Here is a 24,539-nt window from a genome sequence, read left to right on the forward strand (position 1 = left end):
ATACGCTCCGGCAGGCTCAGCCGCCCAATGACAGCTCTTTGAATTTCCCGCCGGAGGATTAGCCAATCCCCGGCGGGTGCCCATATAAGGACATAACACTCCTCCCCCCTTAGTCTGAAAAATGTCCATCACAGTTAATGTATGTGACGAAGTCACGCAAGTAGGCGGGGCGCCTGCTTGCCCGAGATGACCTGCGCAGTTCAGTCTGAGCTTCGCCGCCGGCCTGTGCAGGCGGAGCTCCTGTCCCTCCCGGCTCCCCAGTGGGGGTGGCCGGGGCTCCGGCCGTCGAGTGTGCGGGATCCATCCCAGCACCTCCGGCCGCAACATCTGGAAGTTCGTGCTGGAGTCGCTGGTCCTTCCCTCGCCCGGAATGTCTGGAACCTCGCGGCTGGACGTCGCTGCTGTCCGGTGGGTGCCATCCGAAACCCGGTAAGTCCATTGGTGTTTCGTTGGGCTTCCGTGGCTCCCCTCGCTGTCGCTGTCCGGTGTGGTCCACCTCGCCGGGGTGGTGTTCATCTCCGCGGCTGGGTTGGTGCTGGTTGGCTTCGCAGGGTTGGTGCTGGCCGACCTCGCCGGGGTGATGCTGTTCGACCTGGTCTGGGCGGTGTGCGCCTCCCTTGCTGGAGTGGTGTTGGTCGACCTTACAGGGTTGGTGTTGGTCGACCCGGTCTGGATGGTGGTTGGGGTCTCCCTCGCCAGTCGGTTGCTGGCCGGCTCGGGTTGCGTGTTGTGCGCCTCCCCCGTGTGGTTGTCCCCGGTCTACTTGCCTGGAGCATCGGTCTCCCTGGCAGGGCTGTTGTGGGTACTCGTCGCTGGAGGGGTGCGATTCTCCCTCCCTGGGTGGGTCCCGGTCTACCCCTTGACTGTTGTGGCGGTCCCTCTCCATGGAGTGGCGGATGCCCACCTCGCCGGGTTGGTGATGCCATCCCTCTTGCGGCAGGTCCCGGTCTACTGCTCTGGATCGCCGATGGGTGAGTGCATGGTAATGTGCTTGGCCGGCCTCGTCGGGGTGTCGGTGGTCTGCCTCGCCTGGGTGTTGTAGGCCTGCCTTGTCGGGGTGTCGCAGGCCTACCTCGCCGGGGTGTTGTAGGCCTGCCTTGCCGGGGTGTTGCAGGCCTACCTCGTCGGGGTGTTGTAGGCCTACCTCGTCGGGGTGTGGTAGGCCTACCTCGTCAGGCTGGTTTCCTTCCGATCCCCTCCACCTTTTCCGGAGCTGGCTGATGTGACGTCTACAGACCTGTCCATCTTCCAGCTCGACTCGGTAGGACTTCGGGCCGGTTGTGCTCTCTATTCTCCCCTTTAGCCACTTCGGAGAGCCGTTGAAGTTAAGCGCAAACACCGGGTCTCCTATGGCGAAGGCGCGGAGCGGCCGGCTGGCCGTTGCTGTCACTTCAGGGTTGTACTGGGGGTGCAGCCGGTCCAGGGGTGACCTCAGGCATCTGCCCATCAGTAGCTCAGCTGGGCTCTTCTTGGTGGTGGCATGCGGGGTGATGTGCTGTGTAAGGAGGAAGTTGTCGATCCTCTCTTGCCAGTCGCCCGGACCCATCTTGGTGAGCGTCTCCTTGGTGAGTCTCACCATGTGTTCCGCTTGACCGTTTCCGGCTGGCCTGTAAAATGCGGTGAGGGCGTGGCGGATGCCCTGTCCCGCCAGGAACTCTTCCATGGCCTTGGACGTTAACTGTGGGCCATTGTCTGAGACTAGGACATCTGGCAGCCCGTGTGTTGCGAATAGGCGCCTGAGTGCCCTGATGGTGGCTTCGGAAGTGGTAGATGACATGGGGATGACCTCTAGCCACTTGGAGAAAGCGTCCACAACAATTAAGAGGTAGTGCCCCTGCATTGGACCCGCGAAGTCAATATGGATCCGTGCCCATGGGCTGCTGGGCGTCTCCCACTCTGACACTGGGGCTTGGGCGGGGGCAGGAAGTACCTCTTGGCACGGGTCACATCTGGCGACCCACTCTTCAATGTCCTTGTCCAGGGATGGCCACCAGACGTAACTCCGTGCCAGTCCTTTCATCCTTACGATGCCAGGGTGTCCGTTGTGGAGCGTCTCGAGCGTCTTCTTCTGTAAAGAGCTGGGAATCAGCACCCGGTCTCCCCATAGGATACAGCCTTTCATGGTGGACAGCTCCTGTTGCTTCCGTGCGAAAGGGCTGAACTTTTCTGCCGGTTTCTCTGCTGGCCAGCCTCGTAGGACCCAGGATCTCACTTGCCTGAGTATGGGGTCCCTCTGGGTATGGGTGGCCACATCTGCTGACGTCACTGGGCAGTCTCTGTCGGCATCGATGTGGAGGAGGCTTATGGTGGGTGCGGGGTCTTCTACTGGCTCTTTGGATGGGCACCTACTCAGGGCATCTGCGTTCCCGATGGTTTTGCCGGGCTTGTGAATAAGTCTGTATGAATACCCGGCAAGGAATATGGCCCAGCGTGTCATCCTGGGCGACATGTAGCCGGGTGTGGGTTTGTCACCCGCTAATAGTCCCAAAAGTGGCTTGTGGTCAGTGATGACCGTGAAGTTCCGGCCATATAGGTACTCATGGAAGCGCTTGACTCCAGCCACAATGGCCAAGGCTTCCTTGTCCAGCTGGCTGTAATTCCTCTCGGTGCTGGACATCGTTTTAGAGAAGTAGGCGATGGGTGCCTCTGATCTGTTGGGGAGCTGGTGGCTGAGGACTGCGCCAATCCCATATGGTGAAGCGTCGCAGGTCAGCAGCAGAGGAAGCAACTCGTGGTACTGGATCAGCACGCTGTCGGAGGATAGGAGCCCCTTGATGGTCTTGAAGGCGTTTTCTTCCTCTGTCCCCCATCTCCACGGAACCGCTTTCCCCAGCAATCGATGGAGTGGCTCAGCGGCTGTTGCCTTCTGTTTGAGGAACACCGCATAAAAATTTAGCAATCACAAAAATGCTTGAAGCTCGGCTTTGTTTTGGGGGGCTGGAGCTTCGTGGATTGCCCTGACTTTAGCTTTGGTGGGGTGGATGCTGGTGCCATCTATGAGATAGCCCAGGAACTCGACCTCCTGGACCCCAATGATGCATTTGTCCCTCCTCACTCTCAAACCCTTCTCCTTGAAGCGCTGCAAAACTTGTTTAAGTCGCTCAAGCAGCTGGGTTTTAGAGTGCCCGGAGATCAACACATCATCAAAGTACGGCACCACCCCTGGAATGCCTTGGAGAAGGCGTTCCATCATTGATTGAAAAATGCCTGGGGCTGCGCTGACTCCAAATTGGAGGCGGTTGCACTTGAATGCACCCCTATGGGTGACAATCGTTTGCGCCTCCACAGTTTTTTCATCCACTGGCAATTGCTGGTAAGCCTGGGCCAGGTCCAGTTTTGCAAATATTGTCCCACTCCCAAGTGAATGCAGCAGATGTTGCACCACTGGAACTGGGTATGCGCTCTGCGAAAGGGCCTTATTAATCGAACATTTATAGTCGGCGCAGATGCGCACAGATCCATCATGCTTCATGGGGGTCACAATGGGTGTCTCCCATGCTGCATGATCGATCGGTTCCAACACGCCCTGGGCTATCAGCTTATCTAGCTGGGCATCTACTTTGGGCCTCAGGGCAAACGGAACTCTGCGGGGCTTAAGCCTAATGGGGGTAATTGTCTTATCAAGATTAAAGGAAATGGGCTTCCCCACAAATTTCCCCAGCTTACCGTCGAAGACTTCCTTGAACTCTTCGAGGAGGGTGTCGAGTTCGTCCTGACGAATTTGGTTAACCCCTACTATCCTGAGCCCTAGTGGCTTGAACCACTCCATGCCTAGCAGGGTTGGGCGGTCGTGCTCGACGATGGTGATGGGGAGGTTGCCTTGGAATTCTTGGTAAGACACGTGGAGCGAGGCTCTTCCCAGGACTCCAATGTGGTTTCCTCCGAAGTCCACCAGCCTGGAGCGCAGGGGTCTCAGGTCCCTCTTGCGGATGTCTGGCTTGATGCGTTTTAAGTTTTTCCAATCCATGATTGAGTAGATGGAGCCAGAGTCTACTTCCATGGAGCATGGGGTCCCTTCGAGCAGCACGGTCGCGTGGCACTTGGTGGCGGTGTCGTCGTCATCGGAGAGGTGTATTGTGGTTTGGTGTACTGCTCTCCTCCGGTTCCCGTCGCTCTCACCCCGTCTGGATTGGTAGGAGGACCGTTTGGATGCCCTCGGGTTGTCCTCCCAGTTTTCGCGAGGGCGGTGGCTGGAGGGCTCTGGGGCTGGTTCCTCAGCTCTGCATGCCTCTGCAATGTGCCCTCTCCTGTTGCAACGCCGGCAGGTTGCGTCTCTTCATTTGCAGCTGGCTCTGGCGTGGTCCCCTCTGCAGCTGGCACAGCGCTCCCCCTTGTAACTTTTTTGGGCGGTTTCCCGCCTTGGGGGTCTGGATACCTTGTGTACAGTGGATTCCTCCTCCGACTCTGATCCAGCTGTGGAATCCTCAGTTGATGATTGCGTTGTGGAGCGAATCTTGTGGATTCCCTTTGCTCTGCTTACTGCGGCAGCCGCTTTCTCCGAGATTTCGGATGCGGTGGCTTCCTCCACCACATCCTTGAGCACGAGTTTCTTCCTGCTCAGGAATTTCTTTTGCAGGCCTCTGTCCCTCATGCCGAAAACCATGCGGTCAGCGATGGCGTTGTCCACGTGGTCGAACTCACAGCTGGCTGCGATTTGGCGCAGGGCGGCCATGAATTCTTTGATGGTCTCACCTTCCTTTTGATCCCTCTGATGGAAGGTGAAACGGTTCGCCACTGGTGTTCCAGTTGGGGCATAGTGCTCTTCCAGGATCTGCAGCAGGTCTGTCCATGGCACTTCTTCGATGTCTCGTGGTGCTACGAGATCGATTGCCATATCGAGGACTTCGGAGCCGCAGTTGGCCAAGAAGATGCCCTTTTTTCGGTCATCATCAGCATCCCTGATGTTGTTTCCTCTCAGGTATTGCCGAAATTTGACCACGTAGGATTTCCACTTGTCCTTCCCTGGGCGGAATGGAGCAAGGGCTGGCAAAGTGACTTCAGCTGATGCCATGCCTCTGGAAATCCCTACGAAGTGACTCAGTTGCTCAGTGACTTAGCTCTATGAGGTTGGCTTCGCGCCACGAGGTTCGTCGCTTGGTTCTAGTCCTTCGTCGCCAGTGTTAGATCGGCGCAGGGAAAGCAAGACGCGACCAGCTCTGGTCCAATTCAGTACTTTATTCAAGCACAGGAAAAAGACGAGCGGCTGGGCTGCCGGAGCTCTTTTATACGCTCCAGCAGGCTCAGCCGCCCAATGACAGCTCTTTGAATTTCCCGCCGGAGGATTAGCCAATCCCCGGCGGGTGCCCATATAAGGACATAACAAGGTATATTTGCCTCAGCCTAAATTTGACCTGTGTCACTTTTGCTTATGCTCCCTTAGAAGATGGTTTCATCAAATATCAACATTAAAGTGTGATTTTTTTAAAAAATGAGGGGCATTTATTTTCATACCCTTTTTCTGATGTACATGTCTTTGTATGCTGCTTCTCATATTTATTTACACACCTCATTACACAGCTTTGCATAATGCACACATTGTTGTACATAATAACAACTCAGAACTATACTGCAAAATTTAGAGAAATGCAAAGGTCACACGATAGTTATTTTCTGAACCACATAATGGAGTGATGCAAATTGTAGGCCATTTTGCTTAAGAATAAAAGCCAGCTGAACTGATTGGACATTTCTATGTAAGATCCTGAGCAGGAACATTTGCATAATGGCCTGATACACCTGAAGAACCTAAAGCTTTCAAAGAAAATGGGAGGAGGAATTTATCCTGAATATAAGCATAACTCTAGATCAGAGGTCTTCAAACTTGGCAGCTTTTAAGACTTGTGGACTTCAACTCCCAGAATTCTCCAGCCAGCTGGCTGGAGAATTCTGGGACTTGAAGTCCACAAGTCTTAAAGCTGCCAAGTTTGAAGACCTCTGCTCTAAATAAATCTGTGGTATACTAATGAAAGGTACACGATTTAAAGGTACACTAATTAAAGGTACAAGATTGAAGCAACTATGCTTGCATAGAAGGTATCTTGTTTGGTTGACTTTTTTGTGTGTGCTTTGCAGTTAATTGCAAATTATTAAATCACTTCACAAAATAGATCCTATATTTCAAACACTGGTTGCTCAGAGAGATGCAATTTCCTCCTACGTGACAAATGATACTCTACTTTGGCTTTATCAACTAATGAAACATGCACATAGACTGCCAAATTATGAAATAGCAAACGTAGAGGAAGTGCTGTGATAACCAGCAAATGAGGATGGTCGTGTCTAAAATTAACAGCAAACTATGCTTGGTATTATTTCTGATTGCTGACTTGTTCTATTGTAAGGAAATAAAGATCTGTTCTTCCATTCTTCATAGTACTTTGTCATTCCCCAACCCCCAGTTCTTTATTTGATATGTTTTCACATTCTTAACACATGTATCCACACCAGTAATGGAGCCTTTTCTTCTCTTTGACAGGATTTTTTGTTACGAAAACTTTTCATTTAAAACGTATATTTAACTGTTCTGCTTCACTACATTTAAGGCTACAGATAACTACAGAGAAGTTATCTACTGAATTTGATTTTGTGCTATCATGTTGGTGTGGACACCTAGTGACCACGTAGATAACAATACAACTTTTTCAGGATGATCTATTCCCAACCTTCAGGTTTTCCAATGCTGTACCCATCAGCATGGGTACAGCATGCTGCTAGGTTTCTTCTGTATCCTTCCATGTTTTCCAGCATTACAGACTTCTCAAGGCTTTTCATGATTCTCTAAAATTTGAGTCTGGTTTATTTGGGTCATGAGTTAAAATTCTAGATATATTCATCTGTTTTCTAGGCTATCCATGGTAGTCTCAGGAATCTTCTCCAAACCAAAGTTCAAAACCATCAACACTCTTTGTGTCCTTCTTCTTCAGCCCAACTTTTGCTTCCACAGAGCCACACAAGGAAAATCATTCCCTGCACAATTTTGATTTTTGTAAGTGTTTACATATCATAGCACTTGAATATCTTTACTAGGCCTTTACTAGCTATCCTAATAGTCTGTGGTGCTTTTTTTCTTTTTTGACAATTGATTCTTTCACAGTTGATAGGATGAGGGAGAAAGTATCAGTATCTTCATTGCCAATTCTAAGGTTGGTTGCTGTACCTGTTATTGTAATTTTACTCATCCTTATATTTAAATCTAGTCCTATCTCTATAGATATATACAGGTTGTCCTCAACTTACAACTACAATTGAGCCAGTGGTGGGATTCAAAAATTTTTACTACTGGTTCTGTGGGTATGGCTTGGTGGGTGTGGCAGGGGAAGGATACTGTAAAATCTCCATTCCCTCCTCACTCCAGGGGAAGGTTACTGCAAAATCCCCATTTCCTCCCGATCAGCTGGGACTCAGGAGGCAGAGAATAGATTGGGGCAGGGCCAGTCAGAGGTGGTATCTACCGGTTCTCCGAACTACTCAAAATTTCCACTACTGGTTCTCCAGAACTGGTCAGAACCTGCTGAGTACCACCTCTGAATTGAGCCCAAAATTTCTGTTGCTAAGTCAGACAGATGGTAAATGGATTTTGCCCCATTTTATGTCCTTTCTTGCCACAGTTGTTAAGTGTATCACTACAGCTGTTAAGTTAGTAGTAGGGTTGTTAAGTGAGTCTGGCTTCTCCATTGACTTTGCTTGTCAGAAAGTCACAAAAGGTGATCACATGACTCTGGGGCGCTGCAACCGTCATAAATATGAGTCAGTTGCCACGTGTCTGAATTTTGATCACGTGACCATGGGGACACTGCAACAGTCGTAAGTTTGAAAAATGGTCATAAGTCAGTGCCGTTGTAACTTTGAATGGTCACCAGATGAACTGTTGTAAATTGAGGACTATCTGTACATTCTGCTTTATTTTCTATTTCTTAAACAACTACATTTGTTCATGCTTCTTATGTTCCATGTCCCCACTGTAATTCTGTCTTAGCAGCTCTGGGTTTTCTTTCCTGCATGGCAACATCAGCAACTGGCCATCCCAAACACTTTAATCTAATAGTGCATCATAAGCACTATTAGTATAGTTCTTTCTCAGTAGTTTGTTGAGTGCCATCCAATCTAAGTGTCCAGCACTTAATGCCAACCGCTATATTAAATTATTATATAATATAATAATGTTTAGATATTAGATATTATATAGTATTGTCTAATGTAATATATATTAATTATATTCATTGGTTTTCTTGGTAAAACAGAAGCAGTTTATAGTTGTTTCCTTCTCTGCAGTATGATACTACCCTTTTGCCATTTTACTAAAATGCTCATCCACCTCCAGTATCTTCTTATATCACAGCTGCCTGATATAGGCCGCTGCTTCCTTTAGCTGGCAGCTGAGATGATCTTATTTCCAGTGCTCTCCTCCAAATTTTTTTCTACAGAATTGGATAGTTTTTGGTGCAGAGATGATACAGGGAAGCAGTAATAATCAAAAACTTGAATCCACTGAATCAGATGGTCTTCTATGAATTTAACAGTTCCTTCTTTCAAGTTCAAGCACCAGGTTTTCATAAATATTGACCGCTCAAATAATATTTTGTAAATGTCCTTATTTCTTACCGTATTATGATATCCATATTGGCCTATTGAGACTCCACTTATTCTGTCCCTCTCTCTATATTGGTTTGGCTGTTCTTTATGAAAAAAAGAAAACCGTAAATCCTTTAGCCTGTGTCCAAAGTAATATCAAATTACTGTCAAAAGAAAGCTGTTGAGAGGACAGAATATCTGCTGTAGGATTGTGCATGCAGGTCACCTGAGCTTTGAAGACTGCCCTAAAAGTGCCCCAGAATCCCACAATTGCATTAACATGCTTGACTTCCACTTATCATACCTTAGGTTCCTTGGATTTATTCATATCAAATCTGCCAGAGGCCATCATTGATTGCAGCCTCTTTTTAAAAAAAAAAATGTAAAGAATTCTTTGAAGTTAGAGCTCTTAAAATGGAAATAATATAATTGCCTGAATAAATCCCAGAAGTTGCTAGAATGTCAGAGAAATAGATTAATCAAAGAGCTGTCTCTTTTTATTCCCCCGATCAGAATTTTAAAGATCAGGATGGTCTTTAAAATTCTCCTGGGACATTTAAAGAATGCTAATAAAACATATCATTGCAGTTCATTAAAGTTGGAAGGCAGACATGTGAATACCCTCAAAAGTATATAGATAGTCATACTTATGTCGTATGGAGCAAGTTATTGCAAGACGAGTCTGGATATAGATAGTCATACTTATGTCGTATGGAGCAAGTTATTGCAAGACGAGTCTGGAAATGAATTACCATCCTCAGAAGATCAGATCATGTTAAGACCAATGTCTGAATGATCAACAAGCTCCACATAGATTATGTACTAGATTTGGAATAATCTAATAGAACCACTGCCTGCTTGCTATATATCATCTTTCAATCCCTGAGTCTGGACTTGCTCAGAAGAAAAAAACTGCAATAAAATAAATACACCATAACGTATGAAAGTTTACTGTGTATAACCACGCATACATGGATCCAACTTGTATATATTTTCCATTCTGATGGGATTAAACATACTGCAAGCCCTTCGGTCACATATCCGTTTATATATATCAAAAAATTATCGATATACCTATTGTTTTACTGTACAGAATCAGATACAGTCAATAGCCAGAAATCTACCTTATATCATGAAGTAAAGATCTAATGAAAAAACTTACCTTCTTTGAGTCAAATTCAATTCTTGGGAACCTGATGATACTTTGATGTAGTTTTCTAGATAAGAAAATAGAAGTTTGTCATGACCTGATTCTGGGATCTTTTTCAACTTCCAAATCTAGCCTCAGCTCTGGAATTTTCTCATGATTGTCCATCCAATATCTGACCCTGCTTAGCTTTTTAACATCAGCCAAGATTAGCAAAGTACTACTATTTTGCTGTATATAATGTAAAAGGGCCTGATTTAAAGGCCATTTTAAGGATGATTTAAAGGGTCAGTCGGCAAAGACAGCCTTTCTTTAGGTTGAGATAGCAAACCTCGAATATATCATATTCTCTTCCAATTGTTCAGATTTCTAAAACATTAGCCCTACTTTTTATTTAGTACAGGACAATTAAGATCTCATCATCTTTATCTTGATGCTAAATAATTCCCCTCTGACCATTCCTTTCTACATTTTCAGATACTGTAATTTTCTCTCAACTGTGTACTCTGCATAGCATATATTATAAATTAAACCTATTTTGAAAAGAAAAAAAGATATTTTTTTCCCACATATTGCTAATGATGGGTTGAAGTTAATCTAATCATAACTATTTCATGAGATATTAATATATAAAATACACACAGTCATTAAATATTTCATGTGGATAATGGTTCAGTGTGAGTCAGATCTAACAGATGCTTGAATTAAAAGCAAGGTATTCAAATACATTAAACAAAAATTCTGTCATATTCATTGCAAATTGTACCTCAGTCAGATCATAGTCTTAATAAGCAGTTACTAAGTGGAAAATATTTTGCCCAAATGATTTCCAATTTTTATCAACTTACTGCTAGAACAACAATATTTTTAGTATAGGACTTATTTATTTCCCCCTCTCTGTGAACAATCCACCCAGAATCACTCAGCACAGTGAGACAGGCAGCACATAAATTTAACAAACAATCTTTGTGACACAGGTATGGCTTTTAGTTTTTCCACAATTACTTCCTCAACTATAAAACACTTAACTATAGTCACCATATAGAGGAGATGGGTGGCATAAAAATTTAATTAAAAAATAAATAAACACACTTTTCAAATGGTCTGTTATAAATGTTGCAACCTATTTCTGCTGTCTTACTGACTATAAGGCAAAGGCATCAAATTAAACATACAGAAAGCCATAGGTCTCCCTTTTGAGATGCATTGCTCAAAGAGACCCAGTCTGGTAATTACTAAGTGGCTTGATTCTGTGTTGTGGCCTGTAAAATTAGACTAAAAGGTATAGTGGAAACAAATGAAACTGATAGCAAAAGAAAGGAGCTATGCAAAATGATTGCATACAGGAGTTTTGCAAAATCTTGTGATGGGACGGGATGATGAGACAGAGGCAGAAAGAGATTTTATGATTCTGTAAAAAACTGCTAATGCAATCATAGCACAACAGTGGGTGTTAAGATTTATACCTTCAAAAGAAGCATAGATAAGAAAAGTTTAACACACTAAAGAAATACTTACTAATTAAGATGAGTTATTCAAATAGTTATTCAAAAAGAGATTACCTTTATATAACATAGCAATTGTCTGAAGTGTGAAAAATTCTGAAATATGAATAACAATTTCAGATATTTGTTCAGCTATGAATTCTTATGCAAAGCCAAGACTATACCCTTTTTACTGTAGTTTTAAACAAAATAAAATTATTTACTATTTATTATAATGTATTTAAATGGTTTATTATTTTATTTATTTATTATTATTTTGTTTGTCACATTTCTATGCTGCCCCACTCCCAAGGGACTCTGGGTGGTTTACAACAGAGAATAAAACAATGCAACAATATTCTATACAAAAGTTAAAAGAACACATTAAAACATTAAAACATTAAAACGTTAAAACACATACACTCCAATTTGTGGCCGGGTCTCGCAAGATCACTATAATGAGATCAACGGCCCCAGGCCTGCCAGAAGAGCCAGGTCTTCACCACTTTCTGGAAGGCCAATAGGGTGGGGGCGGTCCGGACTTCAGGAGGTAATTGGTTCCAGAGAGCTGGGGCAGCCACAGAGAAGGCCAGAAAGCTCCCCCAGCACCTGAATGAAACGACGTATCTGGATCCATTCCAGTCGGGCTTCAGGCCTGGGTACAGCACGGAAACGGCATTGGTAGCGTTGGTTGATGATCTCTGGAGGGCTCTGGACAAAGGTTGCTTCTCTGTCCTGGTCCTATTAGATCTCTCAGCAGTTTTTGATACAGTCGACCATGGTATCATGCTGCACCGGTTGAAAGAGTTAGGGGTGGGGGGCACTGTATTGCAGTGGTTCTCCTCCTTTCTCTCCGACCGGTTGCAGTCTGTGTTGGCAGGGAGGCAGAGGTTGACCCCGAGGTGCCTCATATGTGGGGTGCCACAAGGGTCGGTCCTCTCACCCCTTCTGTTCAACATTTATGTAAAGCCACTGGGCGAGATCATCCGTGGTTTCAGGGTGAAGTACCATCAGTACGCTGACGATACTCAGCTGTACATCTCCACCCCGGACCACCCCAACAATGCCCTTGAAGTGATGTCCCGGTGCCTGGAGGCCGTGCGGATCTGGATGGGGAGAAACAGGCTCAGGCTCAACCCATCCAAGACCGAGTGGCTGTGGTTTCCGATGTCCCAATATAGTCAGTTGGTGCCATCACTGACTATTGGGGGCAAATCGCTGGCCCCCACAGAGAGGGCTCGCAACTTGGGCATCCTCCTGGATTCACAGCTGTCTTTAGAAGACCATCTGATGGCCGTGACCAGGAGGATTTTTCATCAGGTTTGCCTGATTCACCAGTTGCGTCCCTTTCTGGATCGGGACTCGTTACGCATGGTCACTCATGCCCTCGTCACTTCCCGCCTGGACTACTGCAATGCTCTCTACATGGGCTCCCCTTGAGGAGCACCCGGAGGCTCCAACTGGCGCAGAATGCGGCCGTGCGGGTGGTTATGGGAGCGACATGGCGTTCCCATGTAACACCTCTCCTGTGCGAGCTGCACTGGCTCCCGGTGGTCTTCCATGTGCGCTTCAAGGTCTTGGTTACCACCTTTAGATGACATTTTATAGAGAAGCAGTGTGATAAAATGTATGTGCTTTAGCACAGATTGTCTGATATTACTAATAGGCACAAGTCAGTGCTTCCATCTTCAGTTAAGCCTCTGTATCTTAAATTATTCCACATCACATATTCAACTAACAACCTCGGCAATATTTCATCCATTTAAGGAAATGTGGAAAGTTGCTAGCTCAATTTATCTCCATCCTTCAACCATGGAGAAATCTGATTTCGGATTAGAGGCATTCCCTGCTTTTCCTCCTCTATAATGGTACAAATCTTAAAAACCTTAACTCAAAATTCAACAGGAGGAAGGTACCTTTGATTCTTTGACATTTTATAGAGAAGCAGTGTGATAAAAATGCATTTTCTTGCCAAGAAAGATGATAAGAAACAGGACAGTTTGGCTTTACCTGTTATTTCTATTATTTTTACATGCCTGTTTCATATTTTCAGTAATATATCTACTATTTCATATTTTAACTACTTCATATAAATTATATTTAATACTCCTCCGCAGGTGTACCAAGCAATATAGGTCAGTTCTTGGCAATGAAGAAACCACTAGTGCAATATATTATTCTGTGTTTAAATATATGTTTTTTATTTATGCTTATGAAACCAGCCTGAAGCAGACATGATCACAAACAGGGAGAGAAACTCAGCATAAAAGCCTTCATGAACTCGCCCTGAGTAATAGAGAAATTTTTAATAGACCCAAATAACCTGTGAGTTCAAAAGGCTTACCCTCCATGACACCAGCTCTTGCACTGTATGACAATAATGTTCAAAACCTGACATAATGATAAAAGGGTCAAAACCTTTAACAAGTAAGACATCCTTCCATTTGCTGCACAGTCCTAAAATGAAAGAGGGCAATCAAACTTGTCTAATTAGGGAAAGGGCAATAATCTCATTTTTTAGCAGCCGGAAACCCTTTGGACTTTTGGCTGAAGAAAGAAAAAAAGAATTTAAGATTTATGGCTTTAACGATTAGGAAGGTAGCTTATGGCAAGAAGAAAATCACAGTGTAATCTTGGGCCTAAATATAAATTCATTTTTAGCTGCTGTTAAGAAGATCAGAAGCTACTTCTTTATAATCCTTTCTTTTCTTTCTTTCTTTCTCTTCTTTTTCCTGTTTTTTTATTCTCCATTCTCCATTTTTTCTTTATTTTCTTTACTTTTCTCTAAAAATTTGTATTGCTTTTATCTTGTTAAACATTTCTTTAATGAAATTTGTTATTTACAAAAGAACCATGTAGCAATTTGAAGGAAGCCTCAATTGTTTTAACATTGATTCCTTTACGTTTTCTCACAGGATGGCTGGAAGAATATACAAAGGGAGACCAGAAAGTTAATTTTTTTTCTGCATTTGTTAATATTCAAACTAACTGGAAAACTGTGGCTTAACAGCTGACCATACATCAGCATACAAAATAGTGATTGGATCAGTGTCTGAATTCAGTTTAACTCAATTGTTTGCAAACATTCTGTCTTTTGAAAATGCTTTCTATAGTAGCTTGGTTACCTTGGAATCCTGATGTTATACTGTAGAGCCTTGGTTTAGTGAGATAAATGTCAAGGTGATGAATTATGATAGCTATGTAGTGGAACAAAGGGGATACTGAGAAACAATAGCCACAGGTAATGGTATTTTTGAGGAAATCCTGAGTGTAATTTCAGTTAACACAACAGACATTGCATACAATATAGTGCTTGCTTTTATTTATTTGTGTTTTCATGGTCTTTAGGATCAGCATTAATGGTTACAGAATAAATAAATATGCATAAAGTGTTGGAGACATTATTGCCTACTTCTAAAAGCACTGTAGTGGTAAATAGTTTTCTATATTAATATTTAGATGGAACTATTATAAGGTGACCAGATTTTAACATTGGTAAAGAGGGACATTGTGGGCATGGCTTATTTTGTGGGCGTGGCTAGCTGGTGATGTGACTGGGTGGGCGTGGCTAGCTGGTCATGTGACCGGGTGGCCATGGCTATGTGTATAGGGTAAGGTGAACAGATTTTAACATTGGTAAGAGGGACACCATTGTGGGCGTGGCTTATTGTGTGGGCGTGGCTTGGAGGCCATGTGACTGGGTGGGCGTGGCTAGCTGGTCATGTGACCGGGTGGCCATGGCTATGTGTATAGGGACTACTCAGAGGGCTGGAAAGTCATTTCTGACAGGTCCTCACACTTTTGACTGGTCCTCACACTTATGACCATCCTCACATTTATGCCCGTGCAGCATTCTTAACAACCATGTCACTCATTTCACAACTGCTTCTCTTCACCATGGTGACAAGATAGGGCAAAAACGTAAAATGTGAGGACAGTCGTAAGTTTGAGGACTGGTCAAAAGTGTGAGGACCAGTCAAAAATAACTTTTTCAGCCCTCTGAGTAGTCCATATGCACAAAAGGACTAACCAGAGGGCTGAAAAAAGTCATTTCTGACAGGTCCTCGCACTTTTGACTGGTCCTCACACTTATGACCATCCTCATATTTATGCCCGTGCAGCATTCTTAACAACCATGTCACTCATTTCACAACTGCTTCTCTTCACCATGATGACAAGATAGGGCAAAAACGTAAAATGTGAGGACAGTCGTAAGTTCGAGGACTGGTCAAAAGTGTGAGGACCAGTCAAAAATAACTTTTTCAGCCCTCTGAGTAGTCCATATGCACAAAAGGACTAACCAGAGGGCTGAAAAAAGTCATTTCTGACAGGTCCTCGCACTTTTGACTGGTCCTCACACTTATGACCATCCTCATATTTATGCCCGTGCAGCATTCTTAACAACCATGTCACTCATTTCACAACTGCTTCTCTTCACCATGATGACAAGATAGGGCAAAAATGTAAAATGTGAGGACAGTCGTAAGTTCGAGGACTGGTCAAAAGTGCGAGGACCAGTCAAAAATAACTTTTTCAGCCCTCTGAGTAGTCCATATGCACAAAAGGACTAACCAGAGGGCTGAAAAAAGTCATTTCTGACAGGTCCTCGCACTTTTGACTGGTCCTCACACTTATGACCATCCTCACATTTATGCCCGTGCAGTATTCTTAACAACCATGTCACTCATTTCACAACTGCTTCTCTTCACCATGGTGACAAGATAGGGCAAAAAACGTAAAATGTGAGGACAGTCGTAAGTTCGAGGACTGGTCAAAAGTGCGAGGACCAGTCAAAAATAAATTTTTCAGCCCTCTGAGTAGTCCATATGCATAAAAGGATACAGTAATTGAGAGGGATGAAGGAAGGGAAGGGAAATTAGAGTAGGAGTGACGGTTAAGAGAGGGAGGAAGAGAGGAGGAGAAGGAGAAAGGAAGAGGAAGTAGGGAGGAGAAGAAGAGGGGGGGAAGAGAAAGTAAGAAGGAAAGAAAAGAGAGGTGGTAGGTTTGAGGAGAAAGATTGCTGTACAATAAAAAAGATGAAAGGGAAGAAAGCCAACCCCAAGCAAATATAAAGATATTAAGATAAAGAATGAATTGTTAAACTTTAAAGAATAAAAGAGAACAAATATGAATAAATAGCAATAATTAGAAACACACATACAAACATACAATGTATTTTCTTTGAACAGAATATTTGGCTGGTTCACAAATTTAAACAGCGTTTAGTCATTTCAATTAAATTTACAATTTCTATATTTCCTTTTTGCCATATTTATTCCTCATCTATTTTTTAAAAAAACCAATATTACCCTTCATCCTCATCTCTAATCTTAATCAAATTCAATTTTTCCCTTCTATTCTATATTATACCCCTTCCCATTGTCATCTATTTTTATATCCATCCTCACATTGTTTAATTATGTAATTATGTAATACAGTTGTTTAATACAAATTCAACATTTTAATATAAATCAATTAGTTATATAACTATCTTTTTTGTATATTAATCAATATGAACATGAATATTCCAATTATTTCCATGCAATCCAATTTCTTACAAATCAATTAATTATATTTACCAATAATAATAAACCAAATAATTTCCTCCATATATTCCTCCGAACCACAACTTAACCATTTCTGCTTTCAACACAATATACAATTAATAGTATCTCAATTATTACAATTCCCTAGTTAAATACAGCTTTTTTTCCTTTGTGTTTTAAAATCTTGAACTCTCCTCCTAAATTTCCCATTGTTTGCAGTTTTTCACCTACCTTTTTTGGGGAGGAAAAATAAAAATAAAAATAAATCTCTCTCTGCCTCATTTTGTCACGCTGCACCAAAGACCCTGGTTTCGGTTTCGTTTCTGAAGCTTAGCTAGGGGGAAAAAAAACTGCTTTACACTGATTGCCTGTAGGGCGGCCCTTTGAAGCCCCGGGCAAGAGTTTAAACAGTTTTTTTTTCTTCTAGCCATCAGCTGGGGCTCAAGAAAAATCGGGACTTTTTTGAAACGCCGCAGGACGCGGGACAAATTGCTCAAAAGCGGGACTGTCCCGCCAAAAGCGGGACGTCTGGTCACCTTAAACTATTATCTCTATGTTTACCCTAAGAGAAAAGGAAATGATCGAAGGCTACAATTTACTCTCAAAGCTTATTTTATGTATGGCATTATCGCATAGTAAATATCAGCACTTTTTCGTCTCTCCTATCTTTCTGAATGCTCTGTGGGATTAAAGATTTCACTTCATTTAATGTCACACTGCTTTATGCTCCCATTTCTCTGGATAAAGATAACTAACTTCAAGCATAAGGCAATAAGGATATCACTTAGAGATGCAATTTTATTTGTTCTTTGATCCAATATCAGAGCCTCTGTCAAAGAATTTATTAACATTTTGTTAACTGAGATTGCACTCTGGAACTAACATTTTTATGTTAGGATATTCTCAAAAGTCAATTACATAGACTCCAAAACTAATTTGACATCACACTAGATACTTGCTATAATACAGTTTGTAATAGAAATGTTTGGAATGTTACAGAATTATACTTTAGGCATTTGCACAAGGATAAATGAACTTTTTTTTTTGTTTCGTTTCAGACAACCTCTTAGGTTTAAAAGTAATTCTTGTCAAATGCTTAAACTGCTCACAAAATAGGGAAATACTATTTTGAGAGGGGAGGAAAAATGCAGACAAGTCTACATTTTTATGTATCCTGTCCAGCAGGATATATTTAATGAATCTTCCTTCGTTGTTTTTCTTTAGATCATTTTTCGTTGCTTTTTCCCAAATCAAGCCACAACGTTTTGCAGTAAAAAGCAAATATTCCACGGAGACAATCTCAATTCCTAATGACAAAGATCAGCAGTGCATCAAAACCATTTTCTTCACAGCATTAAGATAGTGGTTTCCCACTGTCTCCTTCGACTTCCTGGTACATAGCCCACAGCCATGGATTTCTCTGGTGGTCTCTGTTCAAAGTAATGAGCAGAGCAGGCCCTGTTTTTCAAATACTACCAGCTAAGATCAGTTAGGTGCCACCAAAAATAAATCTTTAAAGTCCAAATGCATATAGTTGTTTCTATATAAATAACAGAAAGCACATAATAAAATCAGGATAATATTTTGTTTACTCAGCCTACAGGAAGTCAATGAGCATATATTACATTTCTATATTTGGAAATTCAGCTTCCCAAATTACACACAAGTTGTACATTTAGAAAAGCAGTGACTGGCAAAATAACTGAGCTTGCTGATGACGCTAAATTGTTCACAGTGGTAAATACCATAAGGGACTGAAAAGCACTCTAGATTTTTGCACATTAGGGGAGTAGGTGTCAAATTGGTAGATGTCAATCAACACAAGCAGGTGTAAAGTGAGGCATATTTGGTGCCAAATATCCTAGCTATACATACAAATTAACAGGATCGGAATTAGCAATGTCGGAGGAGGAAAGAGATCTTGGAGTAATGATTAACAGTTCTTTGAAGGTGTCGGCACAATGTGCATCTGCTGTAGGAAAAAAAAGGGCACAGCATGTTAGGGATAATAAGAAACAATATTGAAAATAAAGATACCAGTATCATAATGTTCTTATCAATGGTGTGACTCCCCTCTGGAATATTGTATACCGTTTTGGTTGATGTACCTCCACAAATATACAACAGGGCTAGAAAAGTTACAGATTAGGGGACCTAAGATGATCAAAGAGTTGGGATAGCTTCCCTTTGAGGAAAGATTGTGACATTTACAATTTTTTTTGGTCCAGAAGGCAAGCAAATAAGATCAGACATGAGTCCAAAATTTGTGTGGATAAAATAGACAAGGATATGCTACTTTCACCTTCCTAAAATATTAGAATGAAAAGTCATCAAACAAAATTGAATCCTGGAAGAATCAGGACAGAAAAAAGGATATATTTCTTTCTTTCTTTTTTAACACACAAAAAATAGCCTAATTCAACTTTGAAATTTGCTGTCCCAAGATGTGGTGCTGGCTATCAGCTTCAGAAAAAGGGTTGGATGAATTCACTGAAGTCATGGGGATCGAGGGCTATTAGCTTTGATGACAGTGTGACTAGTTCTGAAGGCCATTCACTGGAAGGCTAGTGGTCTTCCCAGAGATGATAGACAGACAGACAGTCAGACAGATATAGATGGATGGATGGATGGATGGATGGATGGATGGATGGATGGACAGATAGATTTTTAATTTTAAAATTTTCCCTCTTTTTAATCACCTTCTTCCCCAAATTTTTCTCCTTAGTGTTATTTTATATTTTATTAATCTTTTGAAACTCAGTAAAGTTATTTGGGGAGAAAAAGAATTTTAAGACCACCTTTTTATATTATTTTAGCTTGTCTGTGGGTTAATATCAAATCAAGAACAGCTAAACCCTTTATGTTGTTCTCATGGAAGCTGATAGCTATTTTTCTGATAGGGGAAAATTGACAGTTGATGAATCAAGATTTTTCTGGAAGGAACATGTTTAGCTATCGGTTTTCCCACCAATATACCATCACTTTTATTTCCTGCTTTTTTGAAATAATTGCAATTTGCTTTTGGAAATATCAGCCTATCTTCCTCCTAGTTGAATAATAGGCAAAAATAATACTGCTTTTATCCATTCTTCCATTTATTCTATTTCAAATATTCTGAATAGCACCATTAGGTTCTTTTATTTGGATTTCTGTGCCGTTGTGATATTTTAACATATTTAATGCCTCTGTTTCTTTTAAGTAAATTATATCCTTTAATTACTATAGTGCAGTAATCAAAATAATCTCAACGGGTCTCAATTATACTAATTAAACAACTGATGTATTCCTGTTCTCAGTTTATTTCCCTTACTCTGTGCATTAGTACATACAATGAAGGTACAAGCATCAATGATACAAACTAATACAAAGTAAAAAAAATGAAAAATCAAAGGAAAAAATAGAAAATAAAAAAAGATATGAAGAGATAGTTTCCAGTCGTTACAGGAGTTATAACTATAATTATAATTTTACCTCTTTCTCTAAAGTTACATCATAATACTCTTTTTTATATAATCTATCCTGCCCTATCATCAAAACCAAAAACCACAAGTTTATTTTTTTTCTGTTTCATACAAAAAGTCCATAGAGGGCTTCCAGTCAGCAATAAATAAAGAACTCTCTTATGGACATTCCTTAGAACAACTTTATTGTCACTTTGAATGTACACTATTTGGCATACATTAAAAATGAAATTTTGTTGCATACAGCTCTCAAAGGATCACCACCTCCAATGTACACTTCATAAACATGACAATATAAATAAATAAATGCAAAATTATGCATATACTCACATATATGACACAAAAAAACAATACAGTCTAATTCGGATGTATACCTGTACATGGCGAGAAAAATGAATCTTGCGAGTACCAGACGGATGGCATAGGAAGAAAGCTGTTACAGAATCTGGTAGTCCTGCTGGAAATACTTGGAAACCTCCTCCCAGAGGGGAGCAACAGAAACAGATCATAAAGTCGGTGTGTGGAGTCTCTAATAATGCTTTTAGCTCTAAGCACATAGGCACTTATATCCTGAATGGCAGGACGTGAGCTTCCTATAATCTTCTCGGCTGTCCTTACCACTCTCTGTATGGACTTTCTCTCTGAGGCACTGCTGCCACCAAACCAAACAGTGATGCAGTTTGTTAAAACACTCTCAACTATGCCTCTGTAAAAAGTGGCTAGGACAGAAAATGTGCTCTCCTCATCCAACACAGGAAATGCAGATGTGGTTTGCACACTTCACTAAGGATGATGTGTGGACAGACCAATTCAGATTGTTAGTTATCTGCACCCCCAGATACTTAATACTGTTGACCACCTCTACAACTGCATCGTTGATACTGAGTGGAGTATGACTAATACTTTCTATCCTGACCCTATCCTGCCTAATTGCAAGACCTTTTTTTTGCAACTGAACCAGTGGTGAAATCCATTTTTTTAACTACCGGTTCTGTGGACGTAGCTTGGTGGGCGTGGTGTGGCTTGGTGGGCGTGGCTTGGTGGGCATGGCAGGGGAAGGATACTGCAAAATTTCCATTCCCACCCCACTCCAGGAGAAGGATTTTGTAAAATCTCCATTCCCACCCCACTCTGGGGTCAGCCAGAGATGGTATTTGCCTGTTCTCCGAACTACTAAGCTCATAAGAGAGAGATCCAACCTGGAAATGAGGAATTTACTGACAGTGAGACCTATTAAGCAAAGGAACAGCTTGCCTCCTGGAGTTGTGAATGCACCACTGCTGTTTGTCCAAGAAGCTATGAGGACTTGTAAAAGGCCCCTTCTAACCCTGTGATTCTATGAGTATGTATATTTGAATCCAGAATTTTGTAGCGTTTTTACACATCTGTCAAACATGATAAAATGTCCCTTCCTGTCCCCTCTCATTTCCAACATAAATTTGAATTGCCTTTACACATTCTAGGTGAAATATACCAATGGTATAACATTTTATAAATATTCTCTTTAAGATTGTAACATAGTGTAAATTTCAATTCTTTCAACCACCTATTTTCCATTGTTCCACTTTTAACATACTTTATCATACAAAAGGAAGGAGTATGAGGTATGTTTGCCATCTTGGGTTATTTATAAGGCCAGTTATAAATATATAAAATAGTAATATTAGGCCCTTGGGAAGGACTCAACAGCTAGATAAATATGCCAAATTCAATCTAAACGTCTGGCTGACTGTGCGATGAACCATAATAATTCTCTCACTTGTTCTTCTGTTTCAAATTTCAATAAATATTTATACATTTAGCAATTACATGTTCATCATTTGTACCCAATACTATTTCAAACTCAGTCTCACAATGTTCAAAACTATAACTCTTCTTTACATTTTAAATCTAATAACTATAAATAAGAGAACCATTGGCAACAATAGCCCTCTGCCACCAGTTCTTGATTTTATATTAAATTCTCACCTCACAAAATTCAAGAATCTTACAATATGATACCCGTTTGTGTTTTCTTATTATTTTTCATCTATAAAATGCTTCTTGTACTGAGAATCAAAAATCTGTTTTAAGGCATAACCTGAATTTGTATTTATTCCACATTCTTAATATGGCATGTCTGATATAATTATTTTTGAAATCCATATTAATTTTGACTGTCATTCTCAACAAACTTCTCTAAAATAGGGAAAGTTGAAGACAGGGCAATAATATAGTTGATTCTATTGTTAACATTTCTTTACGCAAGAAAAAGCATGGGTGAAAAATTTCTTCTTTCTATTTGAAGCCATTCATTATGGCCTAGCTCCAGCCTGCCATCCCTTCCCTAGCTTCCCATACATTCCAGATTGGGAAGGAGAGAAGCCCAGAGATGACAGAGGTAACCTCTATCCATTTCCTCAAGTTCAACAGATTTTAAACCTTTCCACATGATGTAAATATCAGCCCACCAAAGACATCAACCCATTTCCAATTCACACATCATTTCAAATCTGTTTGATCTCAGTTACATGTTTACGTGTGCTAATTTCTATTTAAATTCCCATTTTGATTTACAATGGGGAAAGGATGCCATATGATTGTTTTTATCAGGTGGGCTACCCTTGGTCATAACATTTCTGTATTTGGATTGAGTAATGGTGGGCACACCTTAAATAAAGTTCATATTGTAAATTATGTTATCAATATGCCTAAGTCTCTATGTTTGTCTCTTTTAACCTTGATTTCTAATTATAGACATTTATATATCTGTGGATTGTCTCATTATGAGTTCCAAAACAATTCTTTTTTTGGCTCAAAGTGTCCATATAACTGAAGCATACATACCAGCATAATACAGTAGCATTTTTGAGAGCAAAATGGACTACATTTCCTTTTTCAGAAGAGAATAGGAACTCATGTTGCCTGGCAATCATTAATTACTACATTACAATTAAACATTAGGCCAAACCAGTGAAGCTTTCTTCATGTATCCCAGCTATTTAATGGAAGTTGGCCTAAAAGACATGAGTTCATCCTTCCATCCTGAGATCACTTGTTTTCTTAGCTGCCAGGCTTGGCATACCTTCCTTTCACTTGGCAACCATACGTCTTTATGGGGATGACACAGATGGATGGCTTTACTTATCTATTTTGTATTTCATTCTCAGGCTTGGTTTTAAAACCCTGGAAGTTACAACTTCCTAAGACACGATGCCAAGAAGCCTGCTAGCCCACAGAAGCCAGCAATCTTAAGAGTGCCAGCTTTGTTCACATCATAATTCTTGCCAGATAGTCCCAGAAGCAAACAACCTTTCCCAGAAAGTCTGCCAAGAAACAGGCCTGCCTATGGATGTCAGCAATCTCAGAATTCTAGTCCAGAGATTGTCACATTGGTGTTCTCTTTGCTGGATAATTGGAGGTTCTGTGTTTGTAGCTCATATAGCAGCATGCCTATTCCAGCCCTTTCCTTTTCTTCCTATTACTAGTCAGAAAAGTCCTCGGAGATACTTTTAGCTTTTCTTGTGAGCCTAACTTCCTTTTGTGCATTAGATTTCCTAATCTTCTTTCTAAAGAGATGGGCTACTTGCTGATGTGATTGTATTGATCTTCCATTTCCTATCCCAGTCTTTTTAACTCTTGACTCGGTCAAACATTTCCTATGCATTCACAAGTGTTTCTTAAACTGTTTCTTCACCCCTTTCCCAATCTTTGATCTTGCTGGAATTTCCCCCAAAACTCTATTGAGCTTTTGCCATTTATTTCCAATTTTTTAAATCCTTAAACCTATTGTGAATTATTTTTTATTCAAGAATGAAAGTAAATTCACTAGGTAGCATTTGAAACAAGCCATTCTGAAGGTCTCTAATAGCTTTAATATAGTTAAATAGACAATTTCCAAAAGTGATGAGAAAGTGAGGTTAGTGAGCCTAGTATCTTTTAAAACAGTACCCAACCCCTAGGCCATGGCCTGTGGCCTGTTAGGAACTGGGCTGTGCAAGCAGCTGGTGAATGAGCAAAGCTTCATCTGCACATGCATTAGTTCTAGGTTGCATGCAAAACCATCTTCCCCCAGGGGTGGGTTTCAAAACCTGTCGCTACCGGTTTGCTCATGGGTGCGAGTGTGCTCGTGTGCGCGTGCGACACTTCTGCACATGTGCAGAAGCATCCGGGCGGGTGGGCGGAGCCTCCCACTGCCACTGCTGCTACCAGTTCGCCCGATCTGGGGCAAACTGATAGCAACCCACTATTGATCCTCTCCCTCTTCCAGTCCGTGGAAAAATTGTTTTCCATGAAATTGGTCCTTGGTGCCAGAAATATTGTGGACTGCTGCTTTAAAAGACTGTGCTAA

The 24,539-nt window shown here is 41.8% G+C and overlaps 1 long non-coding RNA gene across 1 annotated transcript; it reads left to right on the forward strand.

The window, feature by feature from the left end:
• The first annotated feature begins 14,319 nt into the window (after positions 1–14,319).
• On the forward strand, positions 14,320–18,311 carry LOC132711385 (uncharacterized). The gene is made up of 2 exons (XR_009622225.2): positions 14,320–14,443; positions 17,973–18,311. It is a non-coding gene; the product is annotated as an uncharacterized LOC132711385 (long non-coding RNA).
• Positions 18,312–24,539: the final 6,228 nt, after the last annotated feature.

Source organism: Pantherophis guttatus, chromosome 2 (genome assembly GCF_059756535.1).
Source record: "Pantherophis guttatus breed Tessera chromosome 2, ASM5975653v1, whole genome shotgun sequence".
In the NCBI taxonomy this organism is placed as follows: Eukaryota; Metazoa; Chordata; class Lepidosauria; order Squamata; family Colubridae; genus Pantherophis; species Pantherophis guttatus.